The following is an 8,065-nucleotide window of genomic DNA, read 5'->3' as shown; positions in this document are numbered from 1 at the left end:
TAGGAGATGGCTCTTCTTTCCCCTCGCTCACCAGCAGCTTTCCTTGGGATCATCTTGGGAAATCTGGAAAACATTTCCATGGCCCTTTCCACTCGGGGTGGCTGGGGATCACAGCAAACCTCTCCCATTCATCGCTCATCTGCCCCTCTCTTTCTCACAAGTCCAGCTCCTGCTGGGAGGGGACTTGGCTGGGTTACCAACATCAGCTGCCCGCCCACCCGTGTTTCTGGAACAAAGCCTCCCTCTTATCACAGGAGGCTCAATGGCCTGAGAGATTATCTATAGAAAGAAAGAGCGGATGAGATGCACCAGTACGCACATCAGTTCAAAACCCCAGAAGTGAACTTGCTTCCCTCCACCCCGGAAGTCTCTTGGAAACCCCAGCCAGAGGGGTCCACTGGCCTGGCAAGGACCCCGGAGAGGCTGCTGAATGAGGCTGTTGGGTTCCCTAGTCTTACCCGTTATCTAGAAATCCATAAGCTGCAGTCACTGAGTGGAGCCTGGGCTTGTGGGCAGCTGACAGGTGGGGGTAAGGCGCTGAGGGAGGCGAGCAGATCCTCTGTCGAGGAGAAGCACTTGAACCACAAGGAAGCAGATGGGAGGCTGGTGGACCCTCAGAGGGGGTGAGGTCTCAGGGTCCATCCTGATGATGTGGTCAGGAAGGGAGGACCAGGAACCCCTGCTGGAACAGGTGGAGCCCTGAGCACTTGAGAAGAGTCAAAGTGTCCCCCTTTACGTCATATGATTTTGGGTTAAATCTTGCCCTTAAAAATGGAGAATAGTCTTAAAAGAGTATGGAATGGGGACTTTCCTGGCGGTCCAGTGGTTAAGACTTTGCCGTCCAGTGCAGGGGGTGAGGGTTCGATCCCTGGCAGGGAGTTAAGATCCCACATGCTTCGGGGCCAAAAAACTAAAACATAAAACAGAAGCAATCTTGTAACAGGTTCAATAAAGACTTTAAAAATGGTCCACATCAAAAAACATAAAAAAAAAAAAAAAGAGTAAGGAATGAAGTCACCGACCCCGCCCCTCAATAGACTACATCAACAGACTGCCAGCTCTTGGCACCCACAGGTTTTCCGTCAGGCTGCAGCTGGGAGCCAGTATTTAGTCTGTCCTGTGGTCATCTGAGCCTGAGGCCCTGCGGGGAGAAGGTGCCCAACGGGGAGGGGGAAGGGGGCAGGCAGGGGTGCCCAGGGACCACCTGTGTCATGGGACCTCTGTGCTGGGGGCCGACAGGACCAAGCTGGTGTGGAGAAGACGAGCTTCACCGTGGAAGGCTAAGGAAGTGCTGGGCAAGAAGCCAGAGGGCTGGTCTCTAGGCCAGCCTCCTCACCAGGGGGCCTGGGGCCATCCCTCTCCTCTGATTCTTGGGGCCTCATCTGTGCCTTGGTGGTTTTCTAGGACCCACCATAACAGAGATGCCTGGCCAACCCCAGACTCACCCAACCCCATCAATAGGGGCAGGAACTGAGCCTCTCATCACCCAAACGTCTCCCCAGATGACTGCCTCCAGCCGTGCTAGCCGAGGCCCAGGAAGGCAGCAGGGGATGGGCAGTGAGGAGGGGATGCCGGGGGAGACAGAAGGTTTCTCCAAACCTCTGAAATCCCAGGACTTCCTTTGTGACAACCTCCAGGGTCAGAGGGGTGACCTGAGGGCATTCAGACCTCCTAGTGATGGGTTAGATGATGGGCTAGATGACGCTGTTAGGCCTGCGGCATTAGTCTGAGCTCAGTCAATGCGTGCATTCCCTGCCCTCACTTCATTGTGTGCCTACTTGCGTGGCTGGGGCAGAAGAGTTCATCTGAGAGCTGAGAAATATGGCAAAACATGGTGAAGGAAGTGGGAGGTTGTGGAAGGGTTCCACATGAAATCCCCATGAAGTTCTAGGTTTCTCTTCTTTGAGGCCAGTGTTGAGAATTGCTTTGCCTGATCTGGAGTAAAGAGGCCTTCAATGCAGTAAACTCCCTCACCCCCTACTGGCATCAAAGGAGACTCCAGAATGACCCTGGAGGTCTCAGGAGGATCAGGGGCCAGGACAGGACTTCCAGCCTCCCCTGAACTTGGAAAGACAAGGTAAGGAGGCAGATTCCCAGTGGGATTCCTGGCCAGGGCCATCCCATTGCTATCTAGAGAAGGACAGGCTATCAACCCATGAGCTTGCTCCAGCAAGTAGAGCTCAGGCTGCCTCGAAAAACCTCCCAGAATCAGTTCTGACCTGCACCAACTTGATCAACTCCCCTTCAGGAACCTTCAGGCAGGGATCAAGACAGCAGCCCCAGGAAAGATGTGGGGTGGGAGAGGCAGGAGCCAAGTGGCAGATGGAAGAGGGGGCAGACGGAGGAAGAGGGGGTGTGCAGGTCAGGGAACGGAAGGTGGGGTGTTAGGGGGGCATGACTCTCCTCTGTTCTCCCTGGACCCTGGCCCTCTCATCGGGTCAGGGGTCTCATTGTTCACAGAACTGCCTTGTCCCTGCTCACACCCCCTCCCATCCCCCTGTCTTTGCCCTTATGTCCCCTTTGAGCACCTTCCCTTTCCTAGTTTAACGTGCTCAAGTCTTTCCCCTATTTAAGCTCCATATTTTCAGTGAAGCTCTCCCAGACAACTTCAGCCTTTATTTAGTCAGTCATTCATTTTACAAAGTTTTTTCTTTTTTTTCCCCAAGCCACAAGGGGCCAGAATATAGAGATGAATGAGCCAAGATCTTTGCTTCAAGGAACTCTGTTAGACTGATATGTAAATAAGCCAACTAAACTAAGACACAAAGGTGGGCCCCCAAGGGGCCCAACGGATTGAGCAGCTGTTAGGGGGGCCAGGAAAAGCTTCTTCCCAGAGCAAAGTGACTCTCAAGGCATCCTGGGATGTGAGGGATGCTCAGAAGGTAGTCCTGGCAGAACACCTGGCTCGTGGCGGAAGGTCATCTGCTGGAGGGATGATGAAGGGCACTGAGCAAGGATCTGAGGTCCATGCAGGGACCTGGACTCGGGGAAGTGTGAGCTGCTGCGTGTGGGACGGAGGGGGCCACTCTGGGTCCCCACCGTGACTCAGGCAGCTCCTGGGATGTCCACCACACAGGGTCTGACCTGATCTACCTCCTCATCAGAGGACAGGGACTAGGTTTTACCTCCTTCCTCTTTTCCCTGCTTCCCTGGAGGCTCAGACAGTAAAATCATCTGATTGCAATGCTGGAGACCCGGGTTCAATCCCTGGGTCAGGGAACATCCCCTGGAAAAGAAAATGGCAACCCACTCCAGTACTCTTGCCTGGACAATTCCATGGATGGAAGAGCCTCGTAGGCTACAGTCCATGGGGTCACAAAGAATCGGACACGACTGAGCGACTTCACTTTTTTTTTTTCCTTTCCCCACACTGCCCCACACAGTCACACAGCATTGGCCTGAGCACGTAGATGGGATTTGACAGATTATTATTGATAGATTATCCCTAATCTCCTTTCTAGACCTTTGTCTATCAACTCTATGGCCTTGAGACAGAGCAAATGAATCTCCCTGTTTGTGTAAGATGTGCCAATCGTGGGACCTGCCTGGCTCCCCCCATCCACTTCTGTAGCCCCTGCTCAAGGGGCAGCCGTAGGTGGCCAGGTTGTATATCATGACTCCTCCTCCCTGGCCACAGCTATCTGAGTGGCTTATAGAGGGCAGACTTAAAAAGACTCTGCCCAAACTGGAAGGGCTGGGCCAATCAGATTCTTGTTCTCAAGAAGCTGAACTAGGAAATTCTGGAATCATCACAACCCGGAAGCAGAAACTGAAGCCTGCACAGAAAGCAAGAGGCCCTGATGTATGTTCTGGGCCAGCAGGGCTCAGAAGCCCCCACTACCAATGAGAAGAAGAGGCTGGCAGGTAGAAAAAAGGCCAGGCAGAGTGTGAGGATGTGAGCAAGTGATGGGGGTGAGGGTGGAAATCAGAGAGAGATCCAAGTGTTCTGAGGGCCACAAAGCCACAGAGATGGAGGGAATCCTCACAACTAGGTGCTACTCTCCCATTTGACAGATGAAGAAACTGAGGTGCAGAGAGGTTTAATGACTTTCCCACGCTCACACAGTCAGTTAGTGGTAGAGCCAAGATTTGAATCCCGAACACTAAGCTCTGCTGTGTCTGGGTATCTGGTTGGAACAGTCTTAGCTTCTGAATAGCCCCTTGGTTCTCCTACCTGGGGGGCTTGGCCCCACTGTTAGGATTTCCTGGGGATTCTGGGTTCTTTATTTACTATTTTGTATGTCTCCTCACATATACTCCCCCTCCCACACACATGCATTCTTCAGCTAAGGGAGTCTGTCCCTTGTGTACCTGGTTTGTTGAGCCTCAATTCAGTTCAACACAAACATGAAATATTTACTTAAAAAATTTTCTTGAGTCAATGTTTTCAACCATACTCTGTTGAATCTCCCTTTTCCGTCCCTTGACAATGTCTTAGGTAGATTCTATAACTTCTTTCTGATTATAAAATATATCAAATTAAAAAAAAATATATCAAATTTAAGACCCCCAAATCTCATGTCTGATTGAACCTCACAATTCCTCACTGCCTGTGACCCTGGGGTCTGGGGTGGCGTGAGAGGTGTCTACTCTTTACTCTTCCTCCCAGGAGTGAAGACCATGGGGGTGGGGGTGAAAGTAGGGTGGATGATGATGCCAACATGATGATGAGGTCCTGTCTTCAAACTGGATGGTCTGTTCCAGCTAACTTTTCCAAACCACTTTAAGCCCTTGGCCCCTCTTAGCAGGGGTCTCCTTGCCTGACAGATTGCCTGCCATCTTTGGGGGGTTACCAGCAAGGTAGCTTAAGCTGTATTACCTTCCATTACTTTCTGCAGTGTTCTTGACCGATTGAAAACTCATGCATCCTTGCCACGTCACACGTGGAAATGCAGACTCCACCCTGCAGTCTCCAATCTCCTTTTCCCTGCCCAGTAGCTGCGTGGGGCTCAGCGAGACTGCTACCTGAACTCTTGCCAGAGTGAGGCGCCAGAGTCCCCTTCTCGCAGGCTCTTGCAGGCTCTCCCAGTCTCTGATTGCTTTAGAATGTGGGGTCTGGATGCCTCTTTTTTTTCCCCCAAATTTGAGTCCTAGTTTCTCCTCTGGGGTCTCAGCCAGAGTCCCACTCCATGTTCTTTAAACTTGCAGCCAGATATTGGAGACCACAGGAATGGCCCGGCTCACTCCCTGCCTGGACTCAGCTCTCTCGCTGCCCATAGTGAACAACAAAGGGGTCCCTGATTTCCCACCCGCCTTGGATGAAGGCCTGGGGAGATCAGGGGTTTCTGGAAAGCCAGATGCTGCCAGCATCGTCGGTGTGTCTGTCACCCCTGCTGCCCTGGCCTGGGCTTCTCTTTCTCTTGCCCCAGCCCCTGTGATCCTCTTGGGGATCCTTCCCTGACTTTTCTACCACCCTCTGTTCTTGGCCTCCAAGACCTCCCTCCCACTCTTTAATCACACACCCCTTATGTTCCAGAACTCCTTGCTTCCACTCCCTCCCTCAGCTGCCCCTCTTTCCCCCCAAGACCTGAGTTCCCATCCCCTGGTGAACCCAGGCTTGGTCAATCCACTTCCAAGGGACCAAGGTGGGGGCGGGGAGAGGCTGCTTTGTGGGGCTGTGGCTCCTTCCCATGGAGCACACTCTCAGCCCCTCCGGGTGATGGCCCCCCCATCTGATGGACCAGAGGAGCTCGCCCAGCCTGGCTGCATGCTGCATGGAGCTCAACAGGCTGTTCTCTCCCTCTCTATGACACACACACACACACACACACACACACACACACACACAGAAGACAACGTGGGGATGGTGTAGACAGGGGAAAATTACAAGGTTCATTTAGAAAGCAGTAAAGAGGGGATTTCAATTTCCTTTGAAAGTCACAGCACAATTCTCCCGTGGTGGCTTTTGCAGAAGCAGCGGGATTCTGCTCTAGGAGCCAGAGGCCCAGGACACGCGGAGTCAGGGAGGGTGTTCAGGAGGGTCATGTGGAGCTTTGGGCATTAGTGCGGCTGCTTCCTGGGGGCGGGAGGGGTTGGAGGGAGGACTGGAAGGCTCCATGTGGGAGGGGCCAGGAGAGGGGGTCAGTAGGGGGAGGACTTGAGGGATGGCAAGATGATGGGGCCATGCTCACGCGTCATCCCACGGGCCTGGACAACGTGAAGCCAGTGAGGCGTCTCAGAGTCAGAAGGTAAGAGGCATCCCTCTCAGGTCTGTGCAAGTGGATCCTGATTTGCACAGGGTGCTGGCTGTGTTCTGCACCAAGGGGGCGCCGTACACCGAGGGCCTGCTTGCAGTCCCCCAACCGACAAGAGATGGAGGGATGATGTGCAAATAGGCAGCAGAGCAGAACAAGCGTGTTTAGTAACACGTGCCGTGCCGTGCCCAGCCACTTCAGTTCAAGTCCGACTTTTTGCAATCCCATGGACTGTATCCCACCAGGCTCCTCTGTTCATGGTATTCTCCAGGCAAGAGTACTGGAGTGGGTTGCCATGCCTTCCTCCAGGGGATGGCAGTGTCCTATTTGGGAAGGTAAGGTTCAGGAGGAGATGACTTTATTTCTCTGGGAGGGCTTCCTGGAGAAGGAGGTAGGGATGGTTGAGCAGTATTTGAGTTTTGGCAGAAGAGGAGGGTGTGGCCTGTGTGTGTGTGTGTGTGAGAGAGAGAGAGAGAGAGAGAACTCTTCTTGTGGACCACAGCACGCATCTACTGCCAGACCCCATGGATGCAGAAGACTGCAAGGTCAAGCTCAGCTGATGGGGGTCAGGGCTCCTGGGAGCTGGTTCTCAGGGAACTTGGGGCAACATTTGGGGAGCTTTCCCTACTCTCTTTTGCTTCAGGCTCCTACATCCACAAACAGCTCTGTGCAGGCTGGTGAAATAGAATGGTAAGTGTAGAGAGCACTGAAGGGTTAATTAAGCCTTCAAGGTGGGGCCTGGCTCTCCTGCCTGCTAAACATGTGGCCCTGAGAAATTTTAACCTTTTGGGCTGTCTTTCTCTGACAATAGCTTACATTTTTATAGCTCTTTAGGTGACACGTAGTCTTGTATTTACTTCTCACAAACTCCTGAGAGGAAGCCATCGATAAACCCATTTTACAGACATAGACACTGAGGTTAGAGGAATTGTCACTATTACAATTCACTCCTACATAAAATGAGAAAGTGGGGCTGGGTAAGCTCCAAGGATTCCTTTTAGAACCCAGATTTTATGATCCTGGGGAAATCTACCACCAGAGTGCAGTCCTAAATGTTTGGGCAATGTCCTTGTTTTATCTCATGCATTCGCTTCCTCTCGATACTCTAGTGAATGACCACAAGGTGAGTGACTTAAAATGATAGATTTATTCTCTTACGGTTTCTTAGGTCAGAAGGTCAAAACCAGTCTCCCTGGGCTCAAGTCAAGGTGTCAGCAGAGTGGATTGCTTCCTTTTTTTGTTGTTGGTCAACAAAAATTTGCTTTACAATGTTGTGTCTGTCTCTGTGGTATGATGGAGTGTATCAGCTGTATATATGTACATATTAATACAGCCCCTCCCTCTCGGACCTCCTTGCTACTCCCTGCTATCCCACCAGGTCACCACAGAGCCCTGAGCTAAGCTCCCTATGCGTTACAGCAGGTCCCCATTAGCCATCTGTTTTACATGTAGTGTTAGCGTTAGTCGCTCAGCTGTGTCTGACTCTTCGTGGCCCCATGGACTGGAACCCGCCAGGCTCCTCTGTCCATGGGATTTTCCAGGCAAGAATATCGGAACGGGTTGCCACTTCCTCCTCCAGCGTTTTACACATAGTAGTGTTTCTATGTCAATGCCACGCTCCTAATTCATCCTGCCCTTGCCAGCTCCACCCGTGCCCACATGCCCATTCTCTATGTCTGTGTCTGTATATCTGCCCTGAATCTAGGTTCACTTGTACTATTTTTCTAGATTCCACAAACATGCGTTAATATACGATATCTGTTTTTCTGCTTCTGACTTGCTTCACTGAGGTTGTGGAGAAAAGGGGACCCTTTTTGCGCTGTTGGTAAGAATGTAAATTGATACAATCACTATGGACAATAGTATGGAGG

This window comes from Cervus elaphus, chromosome 1 (genome assembly GCF_910594005.1).
Source record: "Cervus elaphus chromosome 1, mCerEla1.1, whole genome shotgun sequence".
NCBI classification, from domain to species: domain Eukaryota; kingdom Metazoa; phylum Chordata; class Mammalia; order Artiodactyla; family Cervidae; genus Cervus; species Cervus elaphus.
The sequence above is the reverse complement of the archived record's forward strand: the minus strand, read 5'-3'. Positions refer to the sequence as shown.